The following is a 19,440-nucleotide window of genomic DNA, read 5'->3' as shown; positions in this document are numbered from 1 at the left end:
GACCCACTGATTCGCCCTTCTGGAAGGGGTTAATGAGGGTCAAAGCAACTTTCTTTAACAGAACAAAGTTTGTTGTCGGTGATGGCAATAATACTCAATTCTGGGAAGATACCTGGCTAGGTGATGCACCACTGGCACTCCAGTATCCGGCGCTTTATCGCATTGTGCAGTGACGGGATGCTCTGGTTGCAACGAGTCTGCAATCTGCTCCTCTTAACATCCAATTTAGGAGGGTGCTTGTGGGTGACCGGTGGGAGGCTTGGATTCATCTGGTGAGTAGACTCATGGAGGTTCAGCTTACTCATCAGCCCGATTAGTTGTATGGGAAGCTTACTAAATCTGGTGAATTCACAATCAAGTTGATGTACATTGATGTCATTAATTCTAGTGTAATTCCTAGTTCCAAACACGTTTGAAAAGTTAAGGTTCCTCTCAAAATTAAAGTGTTTATGTGGTTTATGCATAAACAAGTCATTCTAACGAAAGATAATTTGATTAAGCGCAACTGGACAGGATCTACTAGGTGTAGTTTCTGTGATCGGGATGAAACTATCAAGCATCTTTTCTTTGAGTGCCCGATGGCGAGGGTGTTGTGGCGCTCAGTGCAGATTGCCTTTAACATTACTATTACTCCTCCGAATTCGGTCAGGTCGTTGTTTAGAACGTGGTTGGTATAGAGGCCGAAACAGCTAGACAAATTCGTGTGGGAGCATGTGCGTTGTTATGGGCAATTTGGAACTGCAGAAATGACTTGGCTTTTAACAGAACAACAACTATTCATTTTTTGCAGGTTCTCTTCCGGGCTACTGCGCTAATCCGTACGTGGTCATTACTCACTCCGACGAAGGCCATGGCGTGTTTGGTTACTGGATCTGTCCGGTGGGAGATGGTAGCGCGGGATTTATTCAACCGGTTTGAATGGCGGTCATGTAATAGGATAGGCGCGTAGTTTACCTATCTCTCTTTACTATGCCAGCCGGTTGTGACTTTTGGGCCTTGTTTTATTTTGCTTGCTCTGTGTGAGCCAGTATCCTTTGTTGCAGCACTTTGCAAGACATTATTGAACTACTTTATTTATTTATAAATGTGGCCGTATGCATCTGTCTGATGCAGAGGCCGGGGAAACCCCCCTTTCGAAAAAAAGAAGTTGCCTCCAGCGTTATAGGACAAGTTGTTTCAGTGTATTTTCAGAACTACTTCAATGACATTTGAGAGACATTTCACCGATGAACTTGGACTGAATTTGTAGAACCAAAATGAAATTTCAGAAATATTCCAAAACAACAAAAGTACAACCAAACTGTACGTTGGAGACCGTCGTTTAGTGTTGCTTTTGTATGTTCTGGACATGGACTTCTCCAGATCAAGCAAATACTATTCTCCAGATTGGTGAACCTCACCAAAATCAAACTAAAATCATGCATGAAATTGAACAAATAATTTATCAGAAAAGAACTGCAGAAGGTGGAGAGGTTGAATCTAGACTCCTCTCATGGCACGGCTTGTAGTTCATTGCCATCGATAACGCCGCTCACCCTCTTCGCCAATCTCGTAATGAAGCTTGGTTATCATGTCGGGCTAACAAGCCACTGGTGCGCAAACGATCTAGCACCGCGCCCACTGGTGCCACCACACACCATGCTTCCTGCGGAAAAAATTCTTATACGACCGGGTCTTTCCTTCCATCATATAAGACCCAACCAGGATGAAGCCACATGTCATCACCAATCTCAAAGCATCTTCTTCTTCCTCAAAGCTATTCCAATCTTTTTATTCATGATTTCACATCTCAGACGATACTTCGTCGGTGCGGGAGGAGCTTTGGTCGGAGTCTTCCCTCCACCGCCGCATCCGAATTGCCTAGATAGAAATGGATGTATCAAGAATTAAAAATACGTCTCAATAATTGAAGACAAGTAATTCCGCATGGAGGAATTATTATTTTTAGCCAATACCTTGGTTGGCCGTCCATCCCGGTGCTTCTTCGTCTCCGGTACACTTCGGAAGTTGCGTCCCCTTCCGGCTCCTTGGGTATGCCGTGTCCCTGCCGCTTCGCTCCCGGTGACCTGGATCCACGTTCTCTTCCAGATCATGGCGCATCCGGGCTCCGACCACCGTCGCATCCCCACCGCCTTTTACTCCATCCAGTCACACAACCTCGTCCTCGCATCCGATCTGTACTCCGGCCTAGCCCCGACCCCCTCACATCCGATATGTGCTCCAACTGCTTGGGATTCTTCCGAATTTGGCCAGGACGAAATCCCCACAGCTCACGCTGGCAGCGGTGACACCCGCAGGTGTTGTCTCCTTCTTTGGGGCGCTGCCATGGCCATTATCTGCGCCCCTCTTCGAGCTTCAGGGGACCCCTACGTCCGGTTTTCCAGAATGGAGTACGACGGCGTCTCAGTGTCATTTTCCTTCATGAAGGCGTTGCCTTGTTTTGCTCGTGACGTCCTCGGTGCTGGATTTGGAGATGTTGGTAGTTTGATTGTTAATTAGATAGCTTCTCTAGTCAACGAGTTTAGCTGTGTTCTTCTTTGTTTTGGGTCGAACATTTCTTGTCTCTCTGCTTTGGGCAATATGTTCACGCCCCTTTGCGTTCATGCATGTGTTGTGCCACCTCTGGTACTCATTCTAACTTCTACCAACTAGTAAGCTTGCATGTACAACGCACGTCTCGACTAAAAACATGTTATACAATGAAACATACTATTTGTATGTCATAATTTCATTTTAAAAATAAAATTTCTAAATCCCGAGTCATAATGACGTGTTGATTGTTTCATGAATCAACATGCCCCTTGCCCAATAGGGTGACGCCAGACATTAGCTGGGCAATCAGGTTCGGCGATCGGCCCCTTTCTCGAGTTGTATGATTGAGACGTTTGTGCCGCTGGATTTGCCCTAATACCCCGGCTTCTATACCCCCTTAGCACCACTTGCTACGCCACTTCCCGCAGACATCGATCCCCGTATCACTGCTCGTAGCACCCTGTTCCGCATCATCGCCATAGCCGACGCCGGCCGGCCCGTGGCACCGCTCGCAGCAATGAAACATGGCATTTGCAGTGCCACTTCGCCCGACTCACAACAGCTGTCGTCGGCTCACTCGCCTCCCTCATAGAACGGCATCGCTTCGCTCGCAACAAACCATCAGGCTGCGTGATATCATATCTTTATCACCAAAATAAGACATGAATCATGCCACTCATTACCTACAGGTCCTGACCAATGTAGCTCAATGGCCAGCCCTTTCCCCTGCGGTTGTACCAAGCGACGGCCCATACATACCCATCGACCGACAATGCGGATGCCCGAGCCAGTGCAGCAAGAATAACACTTATTACGTGGAGATCCTTACCAATGTAGTTCACTCGACAACATTTAGTGTTCATTCTTCCCCTGACCAATGGAGGTATAATTAATTTTTTCAATCTATCCATTTTAAATAGCATGCCTCTCCTGCAACTTTTAGAAAACGTACTGGCATGTCCTATGCCCAAATAAGGGCCATTCCAGGTCCACAAACAAATTGAAAAATACAAGTAGCCGTTCAAGATTGTAAGTCCAATAGTAGCTCTTAGATGACAAATGACAAAATCTAATAGTGACCGGGATGGGCATCCCATCATGTCTCTAATTTGGGGCTGTACTTGGCCTCTTTTTTTGTATGAATTTAGGTGGTCCACTCAAATTTCCATCTAAGCTCAATAACATGCATAGCCAGTCTTTCCACGACCAATAGCAACTTTACACAAAAATAGCTCATCATGAACTGGAAAAAGCATCAACTACCATCAGTGATGCCTGCGAAATCGCATCCCAAGTCCTAAAGATATATGGCTATTGAATATCAAGAAACAAGAAAGCAGCAAGGCAATGAAAATGGATGGATTCCATGGCAGCATGATCTCTCTGCCCTCCTATCATTGTGAATCTTGATTATGGCAAGGAGAAACTGTTGAGTTGCCTTCTTTGGTTCTCGTGTATAGACACCTGCAGCACACAACTTTCTATAGCAAAATGTAAAAAATTAACACTGTTCTAAATGGATTTGCACAGGCCCTATGGAAAAAGTACAGTCATGAACCAACAATGTCTGAATTAAGGTGAGCATTACAGCGGGGGGGGGGGGGGGGGGGGGTAATTGACCTTAAATCACTTACATATGAATATGTCTTCTCTAAATGTAGGCCTTGGCTGAGAAGCAAGACGGATCTGGACATTCAGTAAGTAAAGCCACAAACTTATCCACCTCTTCATCCCTGAACAACATATTTCTATAAGATAGTATATTTGTATATGCACTGAACAAAGCCCGTATGTTGGAACAGAAGAATACTCATGAATGTAATCAACTGAACTAAGAATTTGCTAATATGTCTAGCAGCACACATCTCTCCTCCTTGTTCCTTCTCAGCACAATTGCATTTCATAGTATGGTTATACATATCCTCAAACATGTAGGAACAAATATTTGTCTTCCTCACGTGCATGAAGAAATACTTACATTTACATGCTAGAAAACTAATTGGATGAGAAGTACATATGTCGCTCATTGTTGTCCTTGTATAAAAACAGTACAAAAGTGGGACTATAAACTCCCCAATCCTTGTTGTCTCTCTTTATTTAAAGAGCATTTAACCTCTGCGTCACACAGCGTATATATGTCTCAGCATGTGCCATGTACCTTTTGCCAATGTCAACATACTCAAATACGACTTCTTCACCAAGTTCCAATGTAACAGGCTGTCAAGAAAAAATATGCAATACCAAAGGTGAGAATGACAGTCTATTGGCCAATATATTCTACTGTAATAATTAGTCTAAAGTAGAAAAACGCATAATATGTGATAAATTAGCAGCAACTATAATCCTTTTACCAGTTTCATAGCTCCTTATTAATGCGACCTGATAGTTTATTCATCCCTTCACCTGGTGACCTCTTGGACTTAAGTAGAGATGATTTCTGAAACAAAATGTGAGATGTTTAATCTGGGCCTCACCCAAACACACTTCTGTACTTTGTCTTGCAAAATATGTATTCAAATAGCTTGCATAGAAAATGGTGTCAAGAAAGAGCCAACTTAATCAAATGGCCTTGCTGCATATAATCGATAATCTTTAAGCTATTTGGAAGTCCATATTTCTTTTATCAAAAACCATAATAAAGTTCTTTATTTCTGAAGGCCAAATACACTCCCTGAACTCAGAATCTGCATGGAGTTCCAGTAGAAGGCAAAAGCACGAAAGCTGCCTCTAAAGGACTCCCACTTTAAGGGCCAATAAAAAAGGAATTCCTCTTGTGTCATAACAAAGAACCTGCTAGGCAGGATGCAGAACCTGAATGGCTTTTTACATCTGCATAACACACTACAGTTTATGAGAAACCGCAAAAAAAAAATATCACCCAAGTGAGGCATGAGCTAGCGCGCCTTTGCAACCGAAAACGACAGATGCGCCGACCCAGATCACGAATCAAAGCACATCAACCAGCCTAAAAGACAGAACGGAGAATTCGACAACATGAGGGAGAGGAGTTTATCCCATTCACTACATATTGATTACCTTGATTCACCTCACATGGAGTCTGGTTGGATTTTTTTATCAATCACCCTTGTGGCCTTGTCGACATGGCACATAAAAGTTCGTCAGAAACTACATGACAGAGAGGTAGTTAAGTTTGCAAATGGTACATGAACTGCAGCAGGACCAATCGTTGAGGCAAGTCTATATCCAATCAGGAGACATATTTATCACTACAATCAACAACAAAAAGAAAGAAGTCAGGAATCCAATTAACCTACCTATTGGGAGAGTTGAGGGAGAAGCATGAGGGGATAACCTGTGATGGCGAGACCTGCGGCGGCTCCCGCGGTGCATGACGGGCAGCGGCTCCGACTCTCTCGCGGCGAAGGGCGGCGACCTGCGGCGGCTCTCCCCCCGGCGCGCGACAGGCGGCGGCTCCGGCTCTCCCGCGGCGAAGGGCGGCGGCTCCGGCTCTCCCCACGGCGAAGGGCGGCGACCTGCGGCGGGGCTCCCCCGGCGCGCAACTCCGGCTCTCCCGCAGCGAAGGGCGGCGACCTGCGGCGGGGCTCCCGCGGCGGAGGACCAGGTCAAGGTCCTCATGGAGGCCCTCGTCGAACTCAAGGTCTGTGTGTTGTCAGAGTACAAATCCACTGAAGCAGCAGAGTGGCAGTGGCAAAGGCATAGTTGAGTAGCTTGTAAAGTGGCCGAGCGGCGGTAACGTAGACGTGGCAGCATGACGGTGACGGGCGATCAATCCAGGTGAAGTGACGGCGGGCGTTGGTGAAGCAGCCCACGGGGTCGACGGCAGGCAGCCGCGGGGTGGCTCTCGCGCTGGGCTCCGGCAGTTGTGCGGGGATGGGCGAGCGGGTTCAACGGGCGGGGTGGCACCGCAGCCCGGTGAAGTGGCGGCGGTCAACAGCGGGCAACCGCGGGGTTGGCGGTGGAGCGGCGCATGCGAGGATGGGCATGCGGGCCGGAGCAGGCGGGCGGCGGCGCGCGCATACGAGAAACCGTCGGGTTAGAGGGGGTGCGTGCGCACTGGGGTATTCTGGTGGAGGGATTATGGGTCGATTGGTGGGGTTAGTGGGGATTAGCGGGATTGGCTTCCGCCCAGCAGTGGTTGGTGTTAAACACAGAAAGATTTTTGGCCGTTAGATCCAGTGATCAGATGATTCTGGTGGAGGGATCCTAGTAAGCGTGCACGTGAAACGCACGTCTAGACTAATGCTATAAATAATTCAAGAATTTCAGGTGTATAGAAATAGTACATGACACATTACAAAGCCAAGCATTGCGCCGCAATATTTGCTTGCCTCGCATGCAACTCTTGAGCAGAAATGAGAAGTTAGATCTGCTGGTGATGATACGTTCGGAATAAAACAATAAAGAGAAACCATTTCATGCAACTTATAGAAAGTTTCCCCATCAAATGAGCTCTACAGAAGAGGATCATGCATCATGTATTAAAAAATAAACAACATCAACAACCAAACCTAGTAACCAAGCAGGTTGATCAGAATGTGAATCCTTCTTTGAACCTCAATTTCTTTCAAGATTGAAGCCTGAAAGGAACAAGAATAAACCAGACAAATAAGTCCGAATTGGATCTGAATAACCAAAATAAAGAACTGGATAAAAACGAGATAATGAATAAATTATGAACTGGTCAACTGAATACAAAATGCAGCTTGGTGTTCCCTGGAAACTTAAGCAGGGAACATGACAGGTGAGCAAGAGATATAAATCAAGATAGGCTAAAGTGAAGTAAGTTTTGAGTAACTCATCTCAATGCAAATTATTAACTACGTGCGCACATCATAGGCTGCACCAAAGATGTAGTAAAAGCACGAAACCACATATTTTTAACCTGACTCACAAGAAGGTGCAGGAGCGCGTGGAGCTTATTGGTGGAAGTTCTCAGAAGAGTAGGAAGATGCCTTTGCGGCATCAAGCTTGTGAGTAGCTACTCTTCTACTGGAAATCCCACGCACTACCCTGAATCCATGACATGGTAGCCGGATCACCTTCAGTTTCAGCGGATATGGGATATGATTGGAATAAAAACTCACAAGAGCGACCAAAATTAGACGATGGGATTCCATGGTGTTACCTGGGAGAACAGGAGGGTGTCTACGTGCAAGGACTCCTGCTCCTCCTGCAGGAATCGTCTGTCCTTCTCTATTTCTCCCGTCCGATCCCTGTAACATAGATGCAGATCTCCCCTCTCAGAAATTCCATTACATGTTAGTCGAAAGCAATTCCTAGTTTCCACAAGCCAAAGTATATAACGATATATGAATATATGTAAATATAAGTATTGCTAATGTCATAGTTTGTCATACTTCAAAAACATCCTATCATGTCAAATGGCCACAAATAATTATGTAAACATCTTATCATGTCAAATCATTGGTGACCATCCTCCTTGTGATGCATTTAAAAAAATGGAACTTCCTATCTGCACTTACATCACGGATAACATACAGCAAAATATAATTGAAATTCAATAGACTTCTATCAGATGACATGATTGTGAAGATCAGTGCAGATTTCAAAGCCCACTTTCTAAGATATATTGGTATGTGATACTTGTAATCATATAGGTATGTGACGTGAGGGGAGGATGATATATATTTGGACATATATGATTCTGTCAGAAAAAAATGTACACACAAAAACAGTACTTGCTCAATTTTTCCTCCGTACAAGCATGGTTGGTTCTCAACTGAACATGGTAAAACTGACTTGGAAGTAGTGGAAAAATAAAATGCACTTATTAGGCATGTAGAAATCTGACTTGGAAATCTACAGTTGGTTACCTCTCGAATCATATTTCCTTCTACAAAAGCCAATTCTCTGTTGAAGTTGGTAAATCTGACTTGAAAATCTTCAATTGCTGTGTTTAAGTTGCTTATTTCTCGAATCTTATTTCCTTATACAAAAGCCAACTCTACATCTGCGTAGTAAAATATAAATTTTCACCTGCAAAGAGATCAGGTCAAAGGATTTTGGTTCTGCGGACTACAAAGTTATGTATTAGTACAAACTTCGATCAGCATAAAATAGCATTCTATTGAGGATAATAGGAAACAAAAGATGATTTGTGAATACAACTACTTGTATGTGTGCAACAATAGTGGATGCTTTACAATAACCATGGAACTGAAAGGTACAAGGGTAAATGCAATATCATATGTAGGTATAAACTGGGATTGAGTGCAATAATCCATGTGATAAAGAACCCGAGACAAAAGTTTGGCGCAATAACCCAGATGAAACATTAGCTAAGCTGCAACTGAAAAATAAATGCAGCTCTAGCTTTCTAACATCCTTTCTTTATTTTGCTCATACCGGGCATTTTCCCTTTGCCTTTTTCGTGCTTCTTTATCTGTAGGATAAACAAAAATTACTGTTGGCACAATATGAGTGAGATGTGGGTAGCAGTTGCTTATCATTACCCAAGGAGCGGCTGCAGTTTAAGGCTTTAAGTTGTGTTCGTGACACGCTTACGTGAGGAGACTCGACACCGGAATCATACCAGGTGATATTGTCTAGAAGTGTGGTAGATGGAGACATGGAGTCATTCCTCGATAAATAATTCCTAGCTAGATGATACCTTAGCACACAAACAATTTATTAATTATAGCATGATCCTGAAACAAAAGCACCTGGAGCTTGAAGCTGGATTGGTTCCCTGCTTTGTTGACTGTTGTAATATCGACAGAAGCATAAAATAAATTTAGCAATCAGGGAAAGTGGGCAGTGGCACAAAGCCTGGTACCAATTTCTTTTGACCTTTTCCTGAATTCGTATGTTGTATCAAGCCAATGTAGATTGGAGAATCAGGAGTACAGGAGCATCCGGGGGAGGCGGCGACCCGCGGCAGGGACGGGCTCCCGCGGCTGGGGAGGCGGCGACCCACGGCATGGGAGGCGGCGACCCGCGGCAGGGACGGGCTCCCGCGGCTGGGGAGGCGGCGACCCGCAGAGGCTTCACGTGGCTCCGGCGACGCGACGCGGCGGTGAAGGGCTGCGGCGAAGGGCGTGGCTGCGGGAGGAGCAGGAGGTCGTGCGGGAGGAGAATGAGGAGGTCGTGCGGCAGTTTTCTTTTTACTGCGGGGCAGATTAGCGATAGATCGATTGTGTCTTTATTGCGTGGTTGGTAGTGTTAAACACAGAATAATTAAGGACCATTAGATTATGATGATGGATGGATGTGATTGTTTGGATCTGCCCCTTTTTTTTTTATAGTGGTGATGGATGAAATGATACGTGAGCTTTACGTATTTGCGAAAAAATAATAATACAAATTCAGTGTCACATCATAGTACACACTGCATACATAGATGCAGATGAATGCACCGGCAGACACGGTGGGCATACAACAAACACATGATACTATCTAGTTCTGAGGGCTCCATGGTACGCATTTAGGCGCAGAGCACTCCTTCTGACAGGTTTCCCGGCACTGCTGCTCCAACCCGTACCGGCAGAGGTCGCAGTACCGGGTGGTGCAGGGGCTGACGCACGAAGGGCTAGGGTCGAAGTTGCACTCGTCGCAACTGCCGGTGCAGTTGTTTGCTTTCTTGCAGCCCTCGATCACGTCCATCTTGCAGGAGTTGCATGTATAGTCAATGCCGTCGCAGTAGCTGCTGCAGTTCGAGGCAATGGAGGCTTCACATGGCGAGTAGCACTGCGAAAAACAGTCGTTGCACGATATCGTTGGCCCAGGCCCAGGTCCCGGCGCTGGAGCCAGAGATGGTGGTGGTGGTGGTGGCGGAGGTGGCGTTGCCGGCGCCGGTGCCTGAGGGTGACCGCAGCGCCCCAAAGAAGGCGCAACCAGCATGGCGAGAATGGCGGCGACGGCGGCTGCCTTGAGAGCGAGAGCGGCTGAACGCGGAGCCATTGTTGTGTTGTGGATCGAGCTGTTCACGCAAGGCTAACTATAGTTTGGGAGGAAGATCGATCTGCACATTAGCAAGAGGACCTGTGCACGCAGATGAAATGCGATGTCTTACTAGTGCACATACGACGCTACTTGTAGGCACTGTAGATCTGAATCGTGGGTATAACTTGTACTATCTTGTACTGAATACATAGATGGAGTGCTGATCCGGCTAGCTAGCTAAAAACGGCACCAAGTTAGAAGCTGAGATCCGCGTTGAGATCTTACGAGTTGACTTCATCCATTACAAGTTGACTTCATTTATGAGAAGTTGAGATCTTACAAGCTGACTTCATTTATTACAAGTCGGCATCTTACAAATTGTAGTACTCCCTCCGTTCGTAAATATAAGTTTCTTTGAAGATTTCAATATAGACCACATACGAATGTATATAGACATATTTTATAGTGTAGATTCACTCATTTTGTTTCGCGGGTAGACCATTTTGGAATCTCTAAAAAAGCTTATATTTAGGAACATACGGAGTATATTACTTGTAATAAATGAAGTTCCTATACATTTGCGTAGGGTTTATTAGCCCCCCTCACAATTTGAGCCAAAGTTGCTATACATTTGCGTAGTAAAATATGAGTTATCTGTAGAAAGAGTGGTATTGCGGTAAACTTCATGCGAATACAAATCAGTAATATAATTTTTATGACATACCGATATTTTGCAAATCAAATATATTGTCGAATTTAACCCAAAATACGACGGTCTAGAACTCACCTTAACCGGTTAAGCTGGGTTAAATTAATATCAGTGACGGAGAGAAAACTAAATTACTTGAGAGTGTACTGAGTCACGACGGATGTTTTTTTTTTTCCTCTTTTGAAAAGACATCCTTAGGGCATCTTATAACTGACATTTCTAAACGATACTAGCAAGAGGCCCATGCGTTGCACGGAACATCAAGATGCATTTATACAAATTGTTTATCTTGTGGGAGACAAAGATGAACGAGGGAAGGCCTTATCTGCAAATGTGGAGAGGGGTGCGGATATCTTTTTAGCAAAATTGCCATAGTCTGCTTTCTATCCGTCAGATATAGATCGGACGGTCTATATTGCAGGATGGCAGGCACACCATCATCACCAACTCGGTTTTTTATAAGAGTAGAGATAGAATAGACAATGCAATGGACAAAAAAGACACGAAACGACCAGCAAAAATGGTAAAAATAGAGAGTATAAGCAAATGTCTGAACTTCACTTCACTATCTGCTTATATATAGACAATGGCCGGCATCAATCCATCACTTAGCTAGATGCCCTCCGCAATATTGAAGTATTTGCAACACTTAGCCTAGAGTGGATGGATGCTCGTTCCAAGCGAGTCAGCAGCTTAATTGCTATTCACCGGCCTGCGGTGCACATAATGCCAGATTGTTCATGTATACTCAGCTTGGTTTCTGCGTTCCAACCAAATTGTATCCTCTGATTTGTTCTCGCATGTTCTGCATTAAAATAAACGACGGATTCAAATTAAACATCAAAGGGGATGTAGCTCAGATGGTAGAGCGCTCGCTTAGCATGCGAGAGGTATGGGGATCGATACCCCACTTCTCCACTTACTGATTTTATTTTTTGTCTTCCGCTAAACCCTGCTGGCTGGGACCAGGACAGAAGGCTGGCTCGGCATCGGCGTCATCACCCCCGCAACGTCTTGGGCGGAGCGGGGAGTGGTGAGCTGAGCTGTGGCATATATCGCGTGTGTGCAAGCAAGCGCAATGCCTGTGGCTGCACGAGAGCATGACGCCATGGTCCATGGAGTGCCAGAGATCGCCGACCGGCCGGGAGACGTCCCTCCCTTCCTCCGGGGGACATGCCGGTATGTACCCTGCTTCCTTCACACATGGACCATGGCGCGTTGCCCCGCCTCCGGTCTCCCAGCACATGCAGATTCGCGCGTGCTCCTATTATCACATGTGTATCGACCGACCATTAGCATGAGTCCGGTTGTCATCCACAGACCACGCACTCCTATTATCCACGACCATGAGCATCCATGGAGCCTGGACCGATCGGCCATGGAATCTCTCGTGCTCCGCAACGAGTGGGTGACCGCCGTTAATTAAACTAAGGGAAGAGCTAGCTAGTGCCGGCCGGCCGGCCAGACGAGTCAATTAATTAACTGCATGCTTGTGACGCACGTTAGTTTGGCGGTCGAATCTTTACTCTCGCTCTCGGTGGAGAGACTCGGCGCTAGTGCAAAGCACGGAGGCTGGCTAGCTGCTTTCGATCATCTTCTAAGAACACGTGTGGTTCCAGATATGCCGGCCATGATCGATCGAGGGCTTTCTTGTCCATGATGATGAACGAAGGTGCGGAGACGATCCGGGAGACCCTGCCGTTCCTTTCCTTCCAAAGTCGCTAGAAAATTAGCATTAGGAGGGAGGCCAAGCCTTTTCGATTTGGTGAGCGCACGTACCTTTCTTTCCAAAGTTCGACGCGTCTTTTACACTGACCATAGTCGGCCAATCACCTGTCTGAATGTCGATCAAACCAATCCTTGCTAAAACCGTGTTCCACGCCGCAATCCTTGCTAAAATCATAGTCTGACAGCTGTTTTTCTTGAAGACTGGAGTTCGCTGAACTTGGTTCCTCGATTCCCGGAATCCCGGTGGTCTGGGCTCTTTTTGTATTTGGCGAGTCGGTGGTCTGCACTTCTGTTTTCACGATGATGAACGGTGGTCTCTGGGCTTCATACGACGTACCAGCCTCGGTCTTTTGCACGCAAGGTGCAGTGGACCAGCCGATGATGCAGCTAGCACAAAGAAGTCAATCTAGCTGAGAGTTGAAAACCCGATCCTGACCGGCCGGCATGGGTGTTACTAAAGTCTAGCTAGCGTTAGCTTAGATATGGCTGTTGTGCATCATGTCGTGCGCCCCTTATCACATGTTATCCACCGTTGGCGGGAGGAACCCTGTTATCGTTCTTGTTAGATTCAGCATCTTGATTAGGGTTGTGTTTTCTCGAGGGAGGGGGGGGGGGGGGCACCCGGCCTCTGCATTAGAACGATGCATACGGCCAACTTATTATTATAAGTACAAAATTGTTGTTATAACAAGGTCTGAAAGTCTCCAACAGAAACAAATGCTCACTCAGAGCCAAAAATACTAGGAAAACAAACTAGCCAAGACAGGGACGCCACAACCGGCCGGCTAAAGTAAGATAGGTAAACTAATTGCCTATCTTATTACATGACCGCCATCCAAACCGGTTGAAGATATCCCGAACTACCATCTCCCAGCGGATAGACCCAGTAACCAAATGCTCCCTGGCCTCCATCGGAGTGAGTAGCGACCACGAACGGATTAATGTCGTGGCTCGGAAGATAACCTGCACAAAATGAAATCGTGATATTCTGTTAAAAACCAAATCATTTCTGCAATTCCAGATAGTCCAGAGCAAAGCGCATACTTCCACACAAATATGTTTTGCTACATCAGGCTGAATCCCATTAAGCCATGTCCCAAATAACATGTTAACAGAATTCGGTGGAATAATATTGAAACCAATGTGGACGGTACGCCAAAGAACTTTGGCCAGCGGGCAATCAAAAAACAAGTGTTTAGTTGTCTCATCCCGATCACAGAAACTACACCTAGTAGATCCTGTCCAATTACGCTTTGTCAGGTTGTCCTTAGTTAAAATGACTTGTTTGTGGATAAACCACATGAACACTTTTATTTTCAAAGGAACTTTGACAACCCAAACATGCTTGGAGGTAGGAATGAAGCTCGAGTTGATAACATCAATATACATTGATTTGACTGTGAATACTCCAGACCTAGTTAGCTTCCAGCATAATTCATCTGGTTGCTGGGAAAGCTGAACCTCCATCAGCCTCCTAACTAGACGGAGCCATTCTTCCCAACGATTGCCCGCTAGCGACCGTCTAAACTGAATATTAAGGGGGATAGATTGTAATACCGTTGCAACGAAAACCTCACGACGTTGAACAATACGATATAAGGACGGGTATTGAATGGCCAAGAGTGTCTCTCCGAGCCAAGTATCCTCCCAGAACCGTGTACTAGTACCGTTGCCAATAATGAACTTTGCCCTATTAAACATTGATTGTTTGAATTTCATGAGTCCTTTCCAGAAAGGCGAGTTAGTCGATCTAACCGTCACTTGTGACAAAGTTTTGGTCTAAAGGTACTTGTTACGCAGTATTTGTGCCCACGTGGCATCAGTCTCTTGGGAGAGCTTCCACAGCCACTTACTAAGCAGGCATCTGTTCTTGACTTCGAGATTTTCAATACCAAGCCCCCCTTGATCTTTCGGTCTACAGATGATATCCCATTTAGCTAGCCAGTACTTTATTTTTAGCTCATCACCCTGCCAGAAGAAACGCGATCGATAAAAGTCCAGTCTTTTCCTAACCCCAACTGGGACTTCAAAGAACGATAAAAGAAACATAGGCATACTCGTGAGCACCGAATTAATCAAAATTAGTCGGCCTCCGTATGACATGAGCTTGCCCTTCCAGCAACTCGGTTTCTTTTCAAATCTATCTTCGATGCACTTCCATTCTCGATTTGTCAGCTTGCGGTGGTGGATTGGTATACCTAGGTAAGAAAAAGGTAACGCCCCCAAATCACACCCAAACAATTACCGATAAGCATCTTGTTCTTCCTTGGCTCTACCAAAGCAGAACAACTCACTCTTGTGAAAGTTAATCTTAAGCCCGGTCAATTGTTCGAAAAGGCATAACACCAGCTTCATATTTCTTGCCTTGGCCAAATCATGCTCCATAAAGATGACTGTATCATCAGCGTACTGAAGAATGGATACACCTCCATCAACAAGATGAGGTACTAAGCCACCTACTTGACCATTCTCCTTAGCCCTTCCTATCAAAAGTGCTAACATATCCACCACGATGTTAAACAGGATAGGCGACATCGGATCTCCTTGTCTTAGGCCTTTATGTGTCTGGAAATAATGACCAATATCGTCATTCACCTTAATTCCAACACTACCTTTTTGCGTAAACGATTAAACCTGGTGGCGCCAGGCTTCATCGAAACCTTTCATACGCAATGCCTGTTGAAGGAATGGTCATTTGACTTTATCGTACGCTTTCTCAAAATCCACCTTAAAAATCACTCCATCAAGTTTTTTAGAATGGATTTCATGGAGAATTTCATGAAGGACAACAACCCCTTCAAGGATGTTTCTATCCGGCACGAAAGCAGTTTGGGACTGTTGCATCACAGAATGCGCAATCTGTGTAAGCCTATTAGTCTCGACCTTGGTGAAGATTTTGAAACTAACATTAAGAAGGCAGATCGGCCTGAACTGCTCTATTCTCACAACATCCGTTTTCTTAGGAAGCAATGTGATAGTTCCAAAATTCAAGTGAAATAAATGAAGCTATCCAGAGAACAGATCATGGAACATAGGTAACAAATCCCCCTTAATAATGTGCCAGCACTTTTTGTAAAACTCAGCCGGGAAACCATCCGGTCCGGGAGCCTTATTGTTTTTCATCTGTGCAATAGCATCAAACACCTCCTTCTCTGAAAACGGGGCAACCAAAATATCATTATCGACAGCAGATAATTGAGGTACATCCTCAATCCTGGACTCATCGAGGGACACATAGCTATCCTCGGGAGGTCCAAATAACTGCTTGTAATAATCGGTTATATAGGTTTTTAGGTTGTCCTGTCCTAAAATGGTACCTTCATCTTGCTCAAGCTGAAAGATTCTCTTCTTTATATGTTTGCCATTAGCAACTAAGTGAAAGAATTGGGTGTTCGCGTCCTCCTGGACAACTTTGCGGACCTTAGACCGTAATGCCCACTTCAATTCTTCTTCCCGGAGAAGCTCTTTCAGCCTCTTCTCCGCCTCGGTTTTAACCTGGAGCTCGGCTGGCTGCAACATCGTGGATTCAGCCTGTATATCAAGGGCCTGAATAAGAGAAAGGAGCCTGTCCTTTTCAATTTTATACACCCCACTAAGGTGTTTAGCCCATCCCCTCAAGAAACTTCTCAAATGCTAAATCTTATTCTGCCAAAGCTCGACCGAAGTCCTACCTCCTGCACCCTTAACCCATTCCCTGGCAATCAGGTCCAAGAAACCTTCGCGCTCAAACCAGGCTATCTCGAAAGAAAAGGTATTTTTGTTTCCCATGTGATTCAGTTAACCCGAGTCCAGAAACAAAGGAGTGTGATCGGATATTCCACGTGAGAGGGCTTGTACCGTTACGAGAGGGTACTTCTGTTCCCACTCAACGCTCGCGAGAACTCGATCAAGTTTTTCATACGTCGGGTTTGGCATAGCATTAGCCCAGGTAAACTTTCTACCAGAAAGTTCTCTCTCCCTCAGATCCAAACTTTCAATAGTGGTATTGAACATAAACGACCACCTACCGTCAAAATTATCGTTCTTCTTCTCCTCTCTCCTCCTAATGATATTAAAGTCACCCCAACTAACATTGGAAGCTGCTCAGACCCACAGATTCGAACAAGGTCCGCCAAAAACTCCGGTTTTAGCTTAGGCTGTGCGGCACCATATACCGCCACCAAAGCCCAGTTGAAACCATCAGTTTTAGACCTAACTCGAAACTTGACCGCAAAGTCACCCATCACTACGCTGCGGACTTCTAGCGAGTCACATCTCACACCAAGCAAGATCCCACCCGATCTTCCTCGCGGAGGAAGGCAATGCCAATCAAAATCAACACCGCCCACAAGAGAGGCAAGAAACTGGGGTGCAAAGTTCCCACGACCAGTTTCCGAGAGAGCAATAAAATCTAAATGATGCTCTAAAGATGTTGGAAATATGCCCTGGAGGCAATAATAAATTGGTTATTATTATATTTCCTTGTCCATGATAATCGTTCATTATCCATGCTAGAATTGTATTGATAGGAAACTCAGATACATGTGTGGATACATAGACAACACGATGTCCCTAGTAAGCCTCTAGTTAACTAGCTCGTTGATCAATAGATGGTTACGGTTTCCTGACCATGGACATTGGATGTCGTTGATAACGGGATCACATCATTAGGAGAATGATGTGATGGACAAGACCCAATCCTAAGCCTAGCACAAAGATCGTGTAGTTCATATGCTAAAGCTTTTCTAAATGTCAAGTATCATTTCCTTAGACCATGAGATTGTGCAACTCCCGGATACCGTAGGAATGCTTTGGGTGTGCCAAACGTCACAAGGTAACTGGGTGGCTATAAAGGTGCACTACGGGTATCTCTGAAAGTGTCTGTTGGGTTGGCACGAATCGAGACTAGGATTTGTCACTCCGTGTGACGGAGAGGTATCTCTGGGCCCACTCGGTAGGACATCATCATAATGTGCACAATGTGACCAAGGAGTTGATCACGGGATGATGTGTTACGGAATGAGTAAAGAGACTTGCCGGTAACGAGATTGAACAAGGTATCGGATACCGACGATCGAATCTCGGGCAAGTACAATATCGCTGGACAAAGGGAATTGAATACGGGATTGATTGAATCCTCGACATCGTGGTTCATCCGATGAGATCATCGTGGAACATGTGGGAGCCAACATGGATATCCAGATCCCGCTGTTGGTTATTGACCGGAGAGTCGTCTCGGTCATGTCTGCATGTCTCCCAAACCCGTAGGGTCTACACACTTAAGGTTCGGTGACGCTAGGGTTGTAGAGATATTAGTATGCGGTAACCCGAAAGTTGTTCGGAGTCCCGAATGAGATCCCGGACGTCACGAGGAGTTCCAGAATGGTCCGGAGGTAAAGATTTATATATGGGAAGTCCTATTTTGGCCACCGGAAAATGTTTGGGATTTTTCGGTATTGTACCGGGAAGGTTCTAGAAGGTTCCGGAGTGGGGCCCACCTGCATAGGGGGACCCACATGAACGTGGGTAGTGGGGGCAAGGCCCCACACCCCTGGTCAAGGCGCACCAAGATCCCCCCTTAGAAGGAATAAGATCATATCCCGAAGGGATAAGATCAAGATCCCTAAAAAGGGGGATAACAATCGGTGGGGAAGGGAAATGATGGGATTTCTTTCCCCCACCTTTGCCAACGCCCCAATGGACTTGGAGGGCAAAAAACCATCCCCCTCCACCCCTATATATAGTGGGGAGGCGCATGGGAGCCGCACCCTAGCCCCTGGCGCCTCCCTCTCCCCTCGTAACACCTCTCCCTCTCGCTGAGCTTGGCGAAGCCCTGCCGAGATCCCCGCTGCTTCCACCACCACGCCATCATGCTGCTGGATCTCGATCAACCTCTCCTTCCCCCTTGCTGGATCAAGAAGGAGGAGACGTCTTCCCCAACCGCACGTGTGTTGAACGCGGAGGTGCCGTCCGTTCGGCACTCAGTCATCGGTGATTTGGATCACGACGAGTACGACTCCATCAACTCCATTCTCTTGAACGCTTCTGCTCGCGATCTACAAGGGTATGTAGATGCACTCCTCTATCTCGTTGCTAGATGAGTCCATAGATTGATCTTGGTGATGCGTAGAAAAATTTAAAATTCTGCTACGTTCCACAACAGTGGCATCATGAGCCAGGTCTATGCGTAGTTTCTATGCACGAGTAGAACACAAAGTAGTTGTGGGCGTCGATTTTGTCAATTTACTTGCCGTTACTAGTCTTATCTTGATTCGGCGGCATCGTGGGATGAAGCGGCCCAGACCGACCTTACACGTACACTTACGTGAGATAGGTTCCACCGGCTGACATGCACTAGTTGCATAAGGTGGCTAGCGGGTGTCTGTCTCTCCCACTTTAGTCGGATCGGATTCGATGAAAAGGGTCCTTATGAAGGGTAAATAGAAATTGGCATATCACGTTGTGGTTTTGGCGTAGGTAAGAAACGTTCTTGCTAAGAAACCTATAGCAGCCACGTAAAAAATTTGCAACAACAATTAGGGGACGTCTAACTTGTTTTTGCAGCATATGCCGTGTGATGTGATATAGCCAAAAGGATGTGATGAATG

The 19,440-nt window shown here is 45.8% G+C and overlaps 1 non-coding gene across 1 annotated transcript; it reads left to right on the top strand.

Moving 5' to 3' along the window:
* Positions 1 to 11,970: 11,970 nt before the first annotated feature.
* On the top strand, positions 11,971 to 12,043 carry TRNAA-AGC (transfer RNA alanine (anticodon AGC)). Its single transcript has one exon. It is a non-coding gene; the product is annotated as a tRNA-Ala (tRNA).
* The last annotated feature ends 7,397 nt before the right edge of the window (positions 12,044 to 19,440 follow it).

The sequence above is a fragment of the Triticum aestivum genome, chromosome 7A (assembly GCF_018294505.1).
Source record: "Triticum aestivum cultivar Chinese Spring chromosome 7A, IWGSC CS RefSeq v2.1, whole genome shotgun sequence".
NCBI classification, from domain to species: Eukaryota; Viridiplantae; Streptophyta; class Magnoliopsida; order Poales; family Poaceae; genus Triticum; species Triticum aestivum.
The sequence above is the reverse complement of the archived record's forward strand: the minus strand, read 5'-3'. Positions and strand labels throughout refer to the sequence as shown.